The sequence below is a fragment of the Periplaneta americana genome, chromosome 12 (assembly GCF_040183065.1).
Source record: "Periplaneta americana isolate PAMFEO1 chromosome 12, P.americana_PAMFEO1_priV1, whole genome shotgun sequence".
NCBI lineage: Eukaryota > Metazoa > Arthropoda > Insecta > Blattodea > Blattidae > Periplaneta > Periplaneta americana.
In genome coordinates, this window is record NC_091128.1 from 179,418,601 (window position 1) to 179,433,125 (window position 14,525).

The 14,525-nt window shown below is 36.2% G+C and overlaps 1 protein-coding gene across 2 annotated transcripts in view; it reads right to left on the minus strand.

The window, feature by feature from the left end:
* Positions 1-14,052, minus strand: part of LOC138711254 (putative sodium-dependent multivitamin transporter) — a 76,939-nt gene extending 62,887 nt beyond the window's left edge. For both annotated transcript variants that reach the window (XR_011335368.1, XM_069842674.1), the window contains exon 1: positions 13,891-14,052. The gene's annotated coding sequence lies outside the window, so the exon portion shown is untranslated. The remainder of the gene's footprint in view (positions 1-13,890) is intronic.
* Between the last annotated feature and the right edge of the window lie 473 nt (positions 14,053-14,525).

Below are 14,525 nucleotides of genomic sequence, written 5' to 3' on the forward strand. Positions count from 1 at the left end.
TGGCAAATAGATCCCTCGTCTGGTAGCTCGGCAACGAAAGAACAAAAATGGCGAATGATACTACCTACCTAGTCTTTATAGAGCCTTCACTTCCTAAGACGTAAGCAAAGGGGAGGAGTCACGCCGGGAATAACAGCGTCGCGACTATAATTACAAGTCCACACCTGTGGAGTAACGGTCAGCGCGTCTGGCTGCGAAACCAGGTGGCCCGGGTTCGAATCCCGGTCGGGACAAGTTACCTGGTTGAGGTTTTTTCCGGGGTTTTCCCTCAACCCAATACGAGCAAATGCTGGGTAACTTTTGGTGCTGGATCCCGGACTCATTTCACCGGCATTATCACCTTCATATCATTCAGACGCTAAATAACCTAGATGTTGATAAAGCGTCGTAAAATAACCCAATATAATGACTATAATTAAAAGCATATGGCGAAGAAATTAACACAAACGTTATTGACAAAGAAATTTCAATCTAAATTAAAAAAAAAATACTTTTATTTATAACAGGTAATAACCACCAATGCACCAACGCCTTGGTTTCGATTCCCGCTTAGGCTGATTACCTGATTGGGTTATTTCCGAAGTTTTCCCCAACCGCACGGCAAGTGTTAGGCGAATCCTCAGCTTCATATCGCCAAATACCATCTCACTATCATCAATTCCATCGACGTTAAATAACATAGCAGGTGATACATCGTCGTTAAATAACCAAACAGAATAATAATGGGGCATGGGAGAATAGAGAAGAATGGAGGAAGGGTAGATAATTCTGAAAATGGGCACAGGAGGATGTAAAACCCGATGATAAATAAATAAAAGCAGTAAGAGTAAACTGAAACTTCGAAATGTTCCCACATGTCGGACTTGCGTTGCGTGGAAGATGGAATTACAATAAAAAACTCACCACAGCAATACTTGGACGACGCGTGTAAGTACTGCAAAGCGGTAGGTTGCAGACACAGGCAAAATGTCGATCAGGCTTGCCCATGACTGTTTACGTCCGTGAGCGGGCTTACGCTTCGTATCGTTCGCCCGCCTGCAACCTTCCCTCTCAAGCAGGCAGGCAGTGTGGTTGCACGTGACTCCCAAACAGTCCTAAGAGTGACCCGAAAGGACTGTTGGGTTCCGCCGACCTGCGCCAGACTGTGCTGCTTTCAGATGCATGATGAATATGAACCAAGTCATTCAAACCTGACAAGAAGCCTACAGATATAGACAAACTACTGAAAACTTAATTTGTTGTCTTCTGAAACGTACCGTTAAGAAAGATAAAGAAAACTATTTCTCGTCAACATAATATCCATTAAAGGCCAACAGTTATTATAAATTACTTGCACTTTCTTTTTCATCGCAGTAATATAAATTTAATGCAAACCATTCAAACTTTCAGCTTCATAAATAAAAAGAAATCTGTCCCTCAGAAGTTAAATAGCAAATCAATATTCTGAAGAACGAAAAACTTTTATACATTTTACAGGTATTCACAAGGCTTTTAATTGTTGATAAGGAAAAAGTTAAAATGAAATACTTTTCTATAATCTCTCTCCTCTCCTCTCCTCTCCTCTCCTCTCCTCTCCTCTCCTCTCCTCTCCTCTCCTCTCCTCTCCTCTCCTCTCCCCACCTCTCCTCTTCTCAAGTTACAAAATGTTACTATTTTGTTGAGTCAGATACACTTTGCAGGACTATGAAATGTATAATACTGTCTTATTATTTTATTAATTCTGTAGCGTAATAAATCGTAAAACTGTGTTTCTTTAATCAAGAATTGAGGGGTTTGCCTAAAAAAGGGTGTATACGTCAATATGGCGAATTGAGATACATGCAATCTAAGATTTTAAAACGCACCTGAATAAAATGTTATACACGCACGCAGCCCTGTCCTGCAGGTATGTACAGTACAATCAAAACAAAATTTCGCTACTATAATTATTCACTACATTTTAAACCGTTTTCCCGAAGAAGGGCTTAGAGGTGTATCCGCCTTTCTTCCGGCAAAGCCCTCAATTATCTGCCGTGTTGGACCATAAGATAAAGATCTTTTGAAGTGACTAAATAGCCAACGAACTTAGGTTTCAAACTAGTACTGTTTCATCTTAAAATGGGTTCAATCTTAGAAGTTAACTTGCTTTGTAGCGTCACTGGAACCCAAGCCTGACGGCAAGCAGGTACGGGCGTGAGTCTTGTCTGATTTGCCGGTCTCTAGTAGGTTGGTCGCCGCACAATAACGCGTGTTTACAGTACATTATTATTCTCTCACCCGACAATTTTGTTATTTTCTCCAGATTCAGTTTGCAAGTGAAGTGGAAGATGCTGAAATCCATTCAGCAAGAAAAGTCCAGGTCGAGTGCCGCGTGCCACGTCAGCCTCGGAACTTGCGGCGCCCGAGCCAGGTTCTCTCGCCCCATTTGATCTCCTGACGCTGTTAATTTATGTGATGGACTAACGACGAAGAAATATATTTTCCAGTATACAACAATGACACTGGGGGCATCTGACTACGTTAAACAGAGACAAACCAACACTATTCATAAATATGACACAACCGTAAAATTGCACGGGTAATGAATTACAGAAAATAATAAAGCGAAAAGGAATATCTACAGCAGGTCCAACTGTCCATTGTGAACGGAGAGTGCAGCAGGCTAGATCAAGAGGAGGCAAAGTACAAGCATATGTATGAACCTGTCCACTCTATCTAACTGTACAACCATTGAGTTAATATTTGGAGCTAGAGGTTCGGTTTCAAAATTTACTTAAATCCTTAAAATATGCAAACTTCTGAAACTGACCAAGTTCTACTTAAATTAAGAATCCATTGCATATTTTACAATATAATTTACATTTTAATAGTTAATTTCTGTGTACCGATTAGGTAATACGTTGTATTTTGTTAAAATATTTTCATAGTTTATTCCGCAGTGTAAATGCTATGTAAAATTCACTATTTTATAAGTTTTGTTTTTTATTTCTAAAATTATCTCTTTTTTCTAGGCCCCGAGATCATTCTCTATTTGAAGGCAGGTTATTTATTAATTTATTATTTAAGAATTAGTTGTTAAATGGGAATATAGCGCCATCTTTCCTAGAGGATACTATGGACTGTGCGATCTTCGTAATGGTAACTGACGATGTAGAAGTATTATTTATTTTCTAAAAAAAAAATACTTCATCTCGTATGAGAAAAACAAACAAATTAACAGAACGTCAGTTCCCGAGTTACCAATCAATAACGTTAAAACATTCTCTATATTTGTGAGAAAAACCACGTATATGAATGGATCTAATTGGATCTAATACCACGTATATGAATGGATCTAATACCACGTATATGAATGGATCTAATACCACGTATATGAATGGATCTAATACCACGTATATGAATGGATCTAATACCACGTATATGAATGGATCTAATTGGTTCTAATACCACGTATATGAATGGATCTAATACCACGTATATGAATGGATCTAATACCACGTATATGAATGGATCTAATTGGATCTAATACCACGTATATGAATGGATCTAATACCACGTATATGAATGGATCTAATACCACGTATATGGATGGATCTAATACCACGTATATGAATGGATCTAATACCACGTATATGAATGGATCTAATACCACGTATATGAATGGACCTAATACCACGTATATGATGGATCTAATTGGATCTAATACCACGTATATGAATGGATCTAATTGGATCTAATACCACGTATATGAATGGATCTAATTGGATCTAATACCACGTATATGAATGGATCTAAGTGGATCTAATACCACGTATATGAATGGATCTAATTGGATCTAATACCACGTATATGAATGGATCTAATAGCACGTATGTGAATAGATCTAACACAGTGGAACTCCACAATAGACACAGCAATGGTTCGTGTGCGAGACGAGGTACGAACGCTGTCTTTGTACGGAGTACTGCGGACGTTGGTAAACATAAGGGCTGTACAATGTTTTTATGGCGTGCGGACCGAAACATAAATAATTAACGTATATAATTTTAAATAATATATTGTAGTATATACAAAATATATAACAAAACAAATACGTGATTAAGTATAATATATACGTGATACATCTGAAACATAAAACAAACTTCTAGAGGAAAAACTGTCTAAATATATCTACATAGGGGGCTTTCATTTCAAAACTTTCCACTCTAAATAACTAGTTAATTAATTGAATTCAATTTAAACCAAAAAACCACGTGAATTTAGATATCAAGGGGGAAGTCTTAAACAAGGCTTAATTGCATTTTAGATTTCACCTCCCACCCCTAGCCACTCCCACTTCGAAATTTCAAATGGCACCCCTATATTTTTATACTGGAATATGAAAGAGCATTCAATTGTGTATACACCACATTCATTTGTTTTCGCATCTTTTCTTTTCTATCGTCGCCTGGCAACCTGGATTGTTGTTATTGTTGATTAGAGTCGAAGAGAATAAAGCTACAAAAACTTATTGAGCATTTCTTGTAATAGTTGTGTTTGTGTATTAAATTATTTTAAAATGGTGTATACCCTTCAAGAGAGAACATAAATCATCCTTATTGCTTAAATTTAGGAAATACACCAAATAAGCTGTGTTTTCATCCTACAATCAACTGATAATAACAAAGCTTCTTGTAATCACTACAGAATTCCTCGTATTTAGATGAATTTTGTTTTAGCCCATGCACTGTTCTGATCGAAATGTCAAATTCTTGAGGGATGGCTCTGATTGATTCACCTCTTTTAAACCGTTCCAATAGTTGTAACTTCTGCTTCAACATAAGCACACATTTCTGTTCCCTGCCTTGCTGCCAACGTGTACCAGTATCTCTGCACACTGCTGCACTGGTTCAACTGGTTAGCCCAGTGCAGCGCGGGACAGGATGCGTTGACTTACCTTGCATCGTGAAGTGTATACGAGAGTGAGCGTCTATTTGTGGAGTTCCACTGTACCACGTCTATGAATGGATCTAACCTCGTTGTTCAATACTATTAGGATTAGAGTTCAAGTCCAATTCGGAGGTATCTTTCATGAAGATAACGAATTTTGCATTATGTTCTCTTTTTTTTTTTTCGTCTATGATTACACTTATGTCATAAAATAACTTACGTAGCAGATAGCTGTGTAGGTATTTACTCTTGATTTACATAAAGGGTTTTGTTTCTTGTACAGTTACTGGCATTCAACAACGTAGATCATGCGCCTGCGAGTAAACATTCTGTGTAGCGCAGGACATTCAACGCTAGCACCCTGAACGTTACCACTCACGGACGAAAAGAAGCACAGCTAAAGACTTCAACTATTAATCTGTGGTACTTCTGATTGTTAAAAAGTAATATTTAGTGTCAGTATTGCAAAGATTTCTCATTTTAATATCCTTCCCCACACCCCCAATTACTTAACCATAATAAGAACGGAAAAAAAGTTCAGGGCAGAAGAAGATATCAGATGATAAACAAAATTAAGATAATGGATCGTATGCGGAGACAAAGAGGAAGGCGGAAAATAGGGAAGATTGGAGATGCTGGGTTTGCAGCGAAAGACCTGCCTTTCGGCAGAAAACAATGAATGAATGAATGAATGAATGAATTTAGAGAATACTGTAAGTTTCACGCAACTTCATTAGAATTACGATTTTAAATGAACACAACATTTACTGTATCTTCAGGGTTCAACCTACTGTATGTGTGCTTGTCTTCCATACGGGCTATTCCATATGAAATCGATCAGTAAAAAAACTTCGCATTTTGATACCCTAATTTTTTCCCTATTTATGCAAGGTGCTGAGGACAGTGCATTTTCAAAAATATACTATCGAAAGTCAAACGGTTTTCGTATTGTTGAGCGACAGATTTAGCGTATTTTATAAAAACAAGCCTCTTTAAGCGCTCAGAACTCTGGAACCATTTACTGCAGAACATTGAACGGGAGCTCATTTTGAAGTGACATTTGGTAGGTTATGATAAGAAGTAATCCTTATTTTTATTGTATACAGAGAGACGGATAATCTGATTTTACTTACTTTTAGGCTTTTTGCCCATTTGTAAAAATGTAAAAAATATATTGAGAAAAGACCTTGCATTATTAAGAGGGATTCGGCATTGTTTGCTTAGTGTCACGGCAATAAGTTTCGAGGGTATTAAATAAATTATTTTCATACGCCTGGACTTGAACGGCGCAGTACCGCTCGCACTGGCCGAGAGCTGAAGATAAGCGAGCGTTGGGCGTCGTTTTACTCCTGTGTTTATGAAAACTTGTGTTAAAGCTAGCACAGCTATGCGCTACTAGACGAAACATCACGTGTTTGTCTCTTGGCCTTGCTTGTCTCGGCTAGCTCCCGCCTCACAGTCAGCTGGTTAGTTCACGCGCGTACTATTTATTTTCTTTATTTGATATTTTCAATACTTTCTTATCAACGGTGTACCAGTAAAAAATATGCGTTTATTTGTACTTTCAATACGGAATCTAACCATATATTTTAAAAATATTTTTTCGTGGGCAAAGGCGTCTTAATGATGAAAAATCTAAATTTCTCCATTTCCATAAAAAGTAAGAAAAACTGTTTACATGTCAATATAAACTTTTAACTTTTCAGCATCAAAATAAACCACGATTTTGATCATTGGCTGAAAGGGTTTCGGAGTCACAACACTTTAAAGTTGCTAATTTTATGAAAATACGATAAATTAAAATATTTTAAATTTAAACCCTATGAAGTTCTGATGCCTCAAACTTTGCACAAAGCATTGTATCATAGTTGTCTACGGACAGAAAAAGTTTCATTGTATTTAAAAATTGCAAGGTCAATTTTCTCTATATTTCGGTCGATTTGAGATGGAATAGCCCATACGTTTTATTTTATACTCTATCCAGGATGTGTACGGAGTAGACGTAAACAGCCAATTTCAATGTCATTATAACTTGTCTTGTCATTGGTTAATTGCATCAGCTTCGGACAATCACCCATACAATCGTGGTGGTGGTGGTGGTGAACGTTTAATTTCATTATTATGAATTTGTTTATTTGTATCACTGCTAATGGTTTCATCCAATTAAGCTACGTCTGTGCTCGTAGTGTTTGTTCAGTTCTCACTGTGAAGGTATCCAGTCTAAATCAGTGATTCTCAAACTTTCTTAATGTTGAGGGCCCGCTTTTCCTCACATCAGTGCGGCTCCCTGGCCTAAGATGCGGAGTAGAATATATGTATGTATGTATGTATTTATTCACACTGCACTGGGTATATACCCGGTGGCAGTGGTAACTAATTACACTCAATAATGACAATAATAAACTTATTAATTAAAATACAATTAATAATAATACTAATAATTAATACTAACAATAATTAATAATAATTAATAATAATAACAACAACAGGGAATATACTAAATTAAATGAAACGATCACTTAAAATAACATTTGAAATAAATCTAATTTGTATCTTAAAACTAAGATCGAACTAAAACCCACGAGTATGATATGTTCATATCTGCACAAGTACCTTTCAAATTACACTCATTTCGCTGTCAACTCACTCACTGCAATGAACTACGACACATTTCACTGATTCTATCCTGATTTCACTAACACTTCAAAAACATTTCACTGTTCAAATACTTTGCACTGCCACTATAAACTATAAAGCTTCACTGACAGGAACACGTTTCACTTACACAGCACACTTCACTGACACGACATACTTCTTCACTGACACAACACACTTCACTGACACAACATAATTCTTCACTGATACAACACTTCAATAACAACATATCATTTACAACCTTTAAATACTGTGTATAATTACCGTCTAGTAGTAAGGTCCTTAAGCCTATTTTTAAATACATTTTTGGTTGTTGGTAAAGCCTTTAGTAAGTCTGCAGGTAAAGCATTCCAGTCCCTGATAGTACGATTGAGAAAAGAAAACTTTCCAATGTCCGTCCTCTGCCTTCTTTCCCTCAATTTATATGAGTGGTCGTTCCTTGAAGAGTAATTTGGCGGCTGCAACCTATTTTTTATTTCTCTCCAGGCAGGCTCACCTCTGTATGTTTTGAACATAGTAATGTGAAATTTGGTATCAATTTGAATAGGAAACAATCCAATTATTATGTCTTTATGGAACGAAAAATTGTCGAATATTTACATTTTCACAGAACTTAAAAAGTAGATGATGATGATAATAATAATAATAATAATAATAATTATTATTATTATTATTTATTTATTATTAATATTTGTGTGCTGAACAACAGCCAAAGGCCAATTATAGTTCAGCACAATGCACAAACAGAAGATACAAAGGTGCAAAATAAATAAATAATATCTTAAATAAACAAAAACATATATAAATAAAATTGAGAACAAAAACAGTAAATACTAATAATCAAAACGAAACTAAACCTTAAAAGGATCTAAATTGTGCCCATGCAAATTGGCATATTTTATGCATCTACAGACTGGAGAAAGTGATTTTGAATTTCAGTTATAAAAATTTTTTTGAAATCTTAAACCTTTCGTAAGAATACGAAGGCTGATATTGTTTATGATAGACTCACAATCAATATCACCCTTGATAACTTTGCAAAAAAATTGATAATCAAGATTTTGACGTCTAGAATAAAGGCTACAACAGTTAAAATATTTACAGGTAATCTCATAGTTAAAGTCAGAGGAATTGGGTATAAATCGAAAAGCACATAAGGAAATAAATTTTCTTTGAATATTTTCCAATTTAACCGAATCGGTTGAAGTAATGGAATTCCAGGCTACAGATGCATATTCAAGTTTAGATCGAACCAAAGTAAAGTATAGAATTAATAGAGACTCTGGAGTAGAAAAACAATAAGTTATAGACCTTATTAAACCAAGCATTCTTATTGAATGATTATAAATATATTGAACATGATCGTGAAAGTATAATTTAGAGTCGAGTAATACACCAAGATCTTTAATAGAATTTTTCCTAATAATATTAGAGAATAATTAAATTTTTATTATTATTATTATTATTATTATTATTATTATTATTATTATTATATCCAGACGTTTGAGATGGGCAGCGCATGTAGCACATATGGGCGAATCCAGAAATTCATATAGTGTGTTAGTTGGGAGGCCGGAGGGAAAAAGACCTTTAGGGAGGCCGAGACGTAGATAGGAAGATAATATTAAAATGGATTTAAGGGAGGTGGGATATGATGATAGAGAATGGATTAATCTTGCTCAGGATAGGGACCAATGGCGGGCTTATGTGAGGGCGGCAATGAACCTCCGGGTTCCTTAAAAGCCAGTAAGTAAGTATTAGTATTATTATTATTATTATTATTTTGTTCTCGCCTACCCCCACAAACCACTCTGATCATCGCCAGAGGGCCACGGCTCCCCTGTTGAAAATCACTGGTGTAAATCGTAATATAGGCCTACAGTCATATTGCACGTAACTTACCGCAAGAGATTTCAGCGTCGACGTGTCTATTGCATTAAATAAAGTCATTAAATTTATGAGCAAGTTACAGAACGAATCATACATATTTTCCAATGCATGATAATAAATCGTCGTACAAATAACAATGGAGTCGATTATATATGATAAAATATTACCGATAAGTTCGCGGACACGCCGTTTCCACACGGCCAGGCCGCTGTCGCAATGAAGCGGTGCGCGCGGCTGAGATGTGAGGCAGCTTCGACGTCCACTGCGCGCCCTCAGGCAGGACTACCCCATCCGAGGCGATGTAGTCAAATCGGGTTATCTTGGAAGCAGTTCTTTCACTGTCCATTTTTAAGTCGGTTATTTAACGACGCTATATCAACTACTACAGAACATTCGGGTCGACCTGGTTGGCGAGTTGGTATAGCGCTAGCCTTCTATGTCCAAGGTTGCGGGTTCGATCCCGGGCCAGGTCGATGGCATTTAAGTGTGCTTAAATGCGACAGGCTCATGTCAGTAGATTTACTGACATGTAAAAGAACTCCTGCGGGACAAAATTCCGGCACATCCGGCGACGCTGATATAATCTCTGCAGTTGCGAGCGTCGTTAAATAAAACATAACATTAAAAAACATTCGGAGTTTAGAAAATACCATCGGGTGTACAGGCGTCTTCTTAGCGGACATCCTCCTTATTTGTAATATAATGGAAATGAGTTATGTGCGTATTTCCTAACGTAGATAAAATAGCGTAAGTAAATATATTCCTTTCATTCGGTTACTGGAAATACAAAAACTAATATATGAGTAGCTTAATATCAAAGGCGGACATCTGACCTTCAGATGAAATTTAGATAATGTGGATTCTTATACATTTTTTTACGCTTTTTTTCAGTTATGATGAAACTATATACATCTCTAACACTACATTTATAAAAATAAATTGTTTTAAAATACTACAAAGAACACTGTGAAACAAAAAGTGCCTCTAGATCAAAACTATGGAGACGACAGATGTCCGTCTTTGATATTAAACTAGCAATATGAAGCGTTTATATTTGAAGCAATACTCAGTTACTATATTTAGATTTACATCTGTTGTTTTAGGGCCTATACGCGTTAGAAAATACGTAAATAACTTATTTCTAACAATTTCTGATATGAAATGCTTTTTGGCGAGCTGAGGTCGAGTATTCATCATAGATTGCCTGACATTCGCCTTGCAGCATGCGAAAACCTCGGAAAAAACAGATAATCAGCCCAAGCGGGAATCGAAACCGCGTCCAAGCGCAGCTGCAGAACAACACTGCTTGGCAGGGCGCTCATAATTCCCGCAGTAGCTATTATTAGCAGAGCCTCAAAATGTCAGATTTCTTAACTTCTTTGGTTTACTTTCTCACAAGAGTCTGCAAAAAAAAAAACCGATTTCGAGATTTTCGCGGAAATAGGTTCTCAGCATCACTTGTACCGAAAATTTTATTTTTGAGCATGCAGTCTGTCCGTATGGCCTACAGCAATTCCTCCTAAATTATTGGACGAATTTTGTTTACATTCAATACCTAGGGCTAATCTAAGATAATTTATCTGAAAATGGCGGGTCCATAGGTGCTTGTCCACGCGTCCTCCGGAAGAAAAAAAAATACTTTCGTAAAAATTAAAATAACACAATATGGTTCAGATGATTTATCTTTTAATTTTAGTTCTTCCATGAAATTATGAAATAAATTGAATGAGTGGTCCATTATGTTCCCAGATCTTTATAGTTCGGAGAAATTAATTACTATAAATAGGCCTACTACAATTTCTACAGGGACATCATTTTATTTTTACTAACATTTTTAATATTAACCTGGCTATATCTTTGAATTAAAGGTCTAGAACCGGAAACATCGCTTGCTCCCCTTTCCAAGAGTGGAGTTCCATGATACTGACGTAAAATACAAATAACTTTACTAGGTATAGGAGGGAAGAAAAGTAGTTCATCCATTTATGTAAACTAGGAAATATCGCAATTTTTAGTGTGATAATTTTCATTAGGTTTTTGTTTAACCAAAATACAGTAGCCCTACTGTATTAACACTTAGTGTTTTTACTCACGAATTGAGCTGTCCATGTGGACGTATTAATTATGCAGTGTATATTGTACTCTTACAGCACATTAGCGTACAATATAGAGAATGAAGTTAAATTGAAAAATAATCATAATATGGATATTTAAACACACTTTTAAAATAGTGGCCGTTCATTTCGATACAGGCTTCAGTTCTTTATGCATATTATTGCACTATAGACTATTGTACCTAATTCCAATTACCAGTTTCGTCCTTCGTACTAGTAACTCATGTTGAAATAATTCTGTACCTACTCTATAAAAGAGTACTTTACGTACTGTAAATGTAATCTTCACTTCTGCCCGATCCGAAAAGATAAAATTACTCAGAAATGCTATCTACTGTCCGTCCAAGTGGTTATGTCGCAGGGTCGTAGAAAGGGGGGGGGGATCACGTGACAGTTAATTACTTAACGAGGCCCTTTCATTTAAGTTATTTTAAACAGTTGTATAATATTACGTAGACGTCCAATTCCTAACAGAAATTAATGTTTTTAGAAAAGAGCTAAGACAGCCCAGCTACTAGACTTTACAGAGGGGCGAACAGAAGCAGGTGGGGCAAATCGGGATGCGACGTAGGCAAACGGACGACAGTACCTGTGCGAAAATATTATTCAATATTGAAAGCTCTTTCGTCACTGGAAAACGCGAACATATTTCTGGAATGTACTATACTCGCTAACTCAGTACTGCATACGCGGCCTCGGTTCTGTGTGGAGAACGATTGTAAGTTTACTAGTAGAGGGGGTGGGAGTGAAGTACATTCGAAAACTGAGGTACAATAAAAATTGAAGTAAAAATAAAATGATGTCCCTGTACTTTTCGTTGCAAATATCTAAAGTCCAAAAATTGCCTCCAGGTTCACCCTGTAACATGTTATTAAACTGGAATACTATCAGTACTAGATTGTCGTGAACACAGTTTTGTTACGCGTGGCTGATCCAAAGCCAAGTCTACGTCTATATTTTTAACATTCATGCCCCTTTAAATTGTTGATTTTAGTAAACTGAAAATAATATAGAAATGATTATAATACACATAAACACGTTGCAGAAAAGACAGAACATTATGAGGAAGTATAAAGGTAATTTTATTATGCATGATGCATCGATCAGGCCTCGGAAATACGTTCCTGTTGATGTTGTTGGTCGATACGTCGTACCGGCGGTAAGCTTACCTAAAACCTAGCCTAACTGAACCTGCATGATGTAATAAATATGCGGCTTGTTGGCTATGTAAATATTTATGAATAAATTAAGGGGTCCCAAACAATGACTGCAAGGAGGGACTGAATTTTCTGATAATTAGATGTTGAAAAATAGCCTTGGTGTGTTCGTATTAGCTTACTCTGAAGATGCACAGTATTTATCATTGAGGCTTTAAAAATATATCTGTAACATTGAACGAAACAAAGTTTCAGTTTTTTATTTTCATAAGAAATTCGTAAACGTTCATTTCTATAGGTCTATTCCGAATTAGGAATTGGTTGGGTCACTGGCTGAGAAGAAACTGCCTATTAAAGGATGCACTCATTGATGCATTGGAAGGAATGGTGAACGGGACAAGAGTTCGGGGCAGAAGAAGATATCAGATGATAGACGACATTAAGATATATGGATCATATGCAGAGACTAAGAGGAAGGCAGAAAATAAGAAAGATTGGAGAATGCTGGGTTTGCAGTGAAAGACCTGTCCATGGACAGAACACGTATGTATGTATTCCGAATTTTCAAATTCAGCTCCGGAAGTAACGAATAGCTACAGTCAATTGTTTAAATTGCACAACGACTTATCTCGAGAGATTCACAGCTCGAGATTGCATTGTTGCTAACGAATTTTAAATACTTGTCTAAGAACAATCCTAACGATGTATATCGATTTTGTCAGTTAAGCCTACTTTATGCCGCATTTCACAAAAGAAGGAAAGAAAAAAAAATACATAATTTTTCCATTTAACTTCACAAGTAATAGTTGATGAAATTAGTATTATACGCTTAAAATAAATTTAAAATTATATTTTAAACCCACTCTAATAACTACATTATATGAAATAAATAATTATTTTAATTTAAACCAATTACGCCAACGCAATTCGTTTTAAAATACAACATGATAATAAAAATCGCACATTTTAAGAAGCATTTCTATATTATTCAATTAATTTCTAAAACAGAAATATGATAAACTGTATTATGCAACAACAACCGCTTTTACCTTGAAAATAACTTATCACTTCAGTTTGCACATAACCTCTTTCATATATTAATATGCAACAATATTCATCGCAGAAAATGATGTCATGGCGTTAAGTAATACATTGTTGTTACTTACCTATGTATGTAACAGGGGCACTTCAGTTGATAACCAACCACACGAGGAGCTTGATCTTGGAAGGCTGCTGACTGGCAGCTCTGTAACCCGACCTACCAGCCGGAAGCGAAAAACCAAACTGACTGAGCGCATGCGTTTGAAACTTCGACAGCCGGCAGTAGCATGAACTATGAAGTTATTGACCGCTTTCCTTTAGAATAGAGCAACATCGCACACGCACAAAAGTACAGTATTTCTAACCTTGCATTTCACGCATATTTTATTAAATCAGCAATATACTAACGGAAACAGGAGTAAAACACCAACTGCGAAAATGAAGTTCACTAAATTGTGAATATGAACGATGACAGTTTTCAATTATGCGTATTAGCATAACAATTACTATGGGAAATGCATTATTTCCTTAATTAAGTTCAATGCCAAGACATTTAAGGTTAATGGGTAGGGTAATAAGGTCAAGGCTAGAGCTTTGTAGACATTTACCTCAATTTCCACTTGATATGAAACGGTACCAGTACCGGTAGTTACGTGAATAAGGCAGCGCTATATAACCTAGCATAATGCGACAATACACGTCATAATTTTTGCATGCATACTTCCAACACTTCATTTAAATACTGTGCCTTAGAGGTATC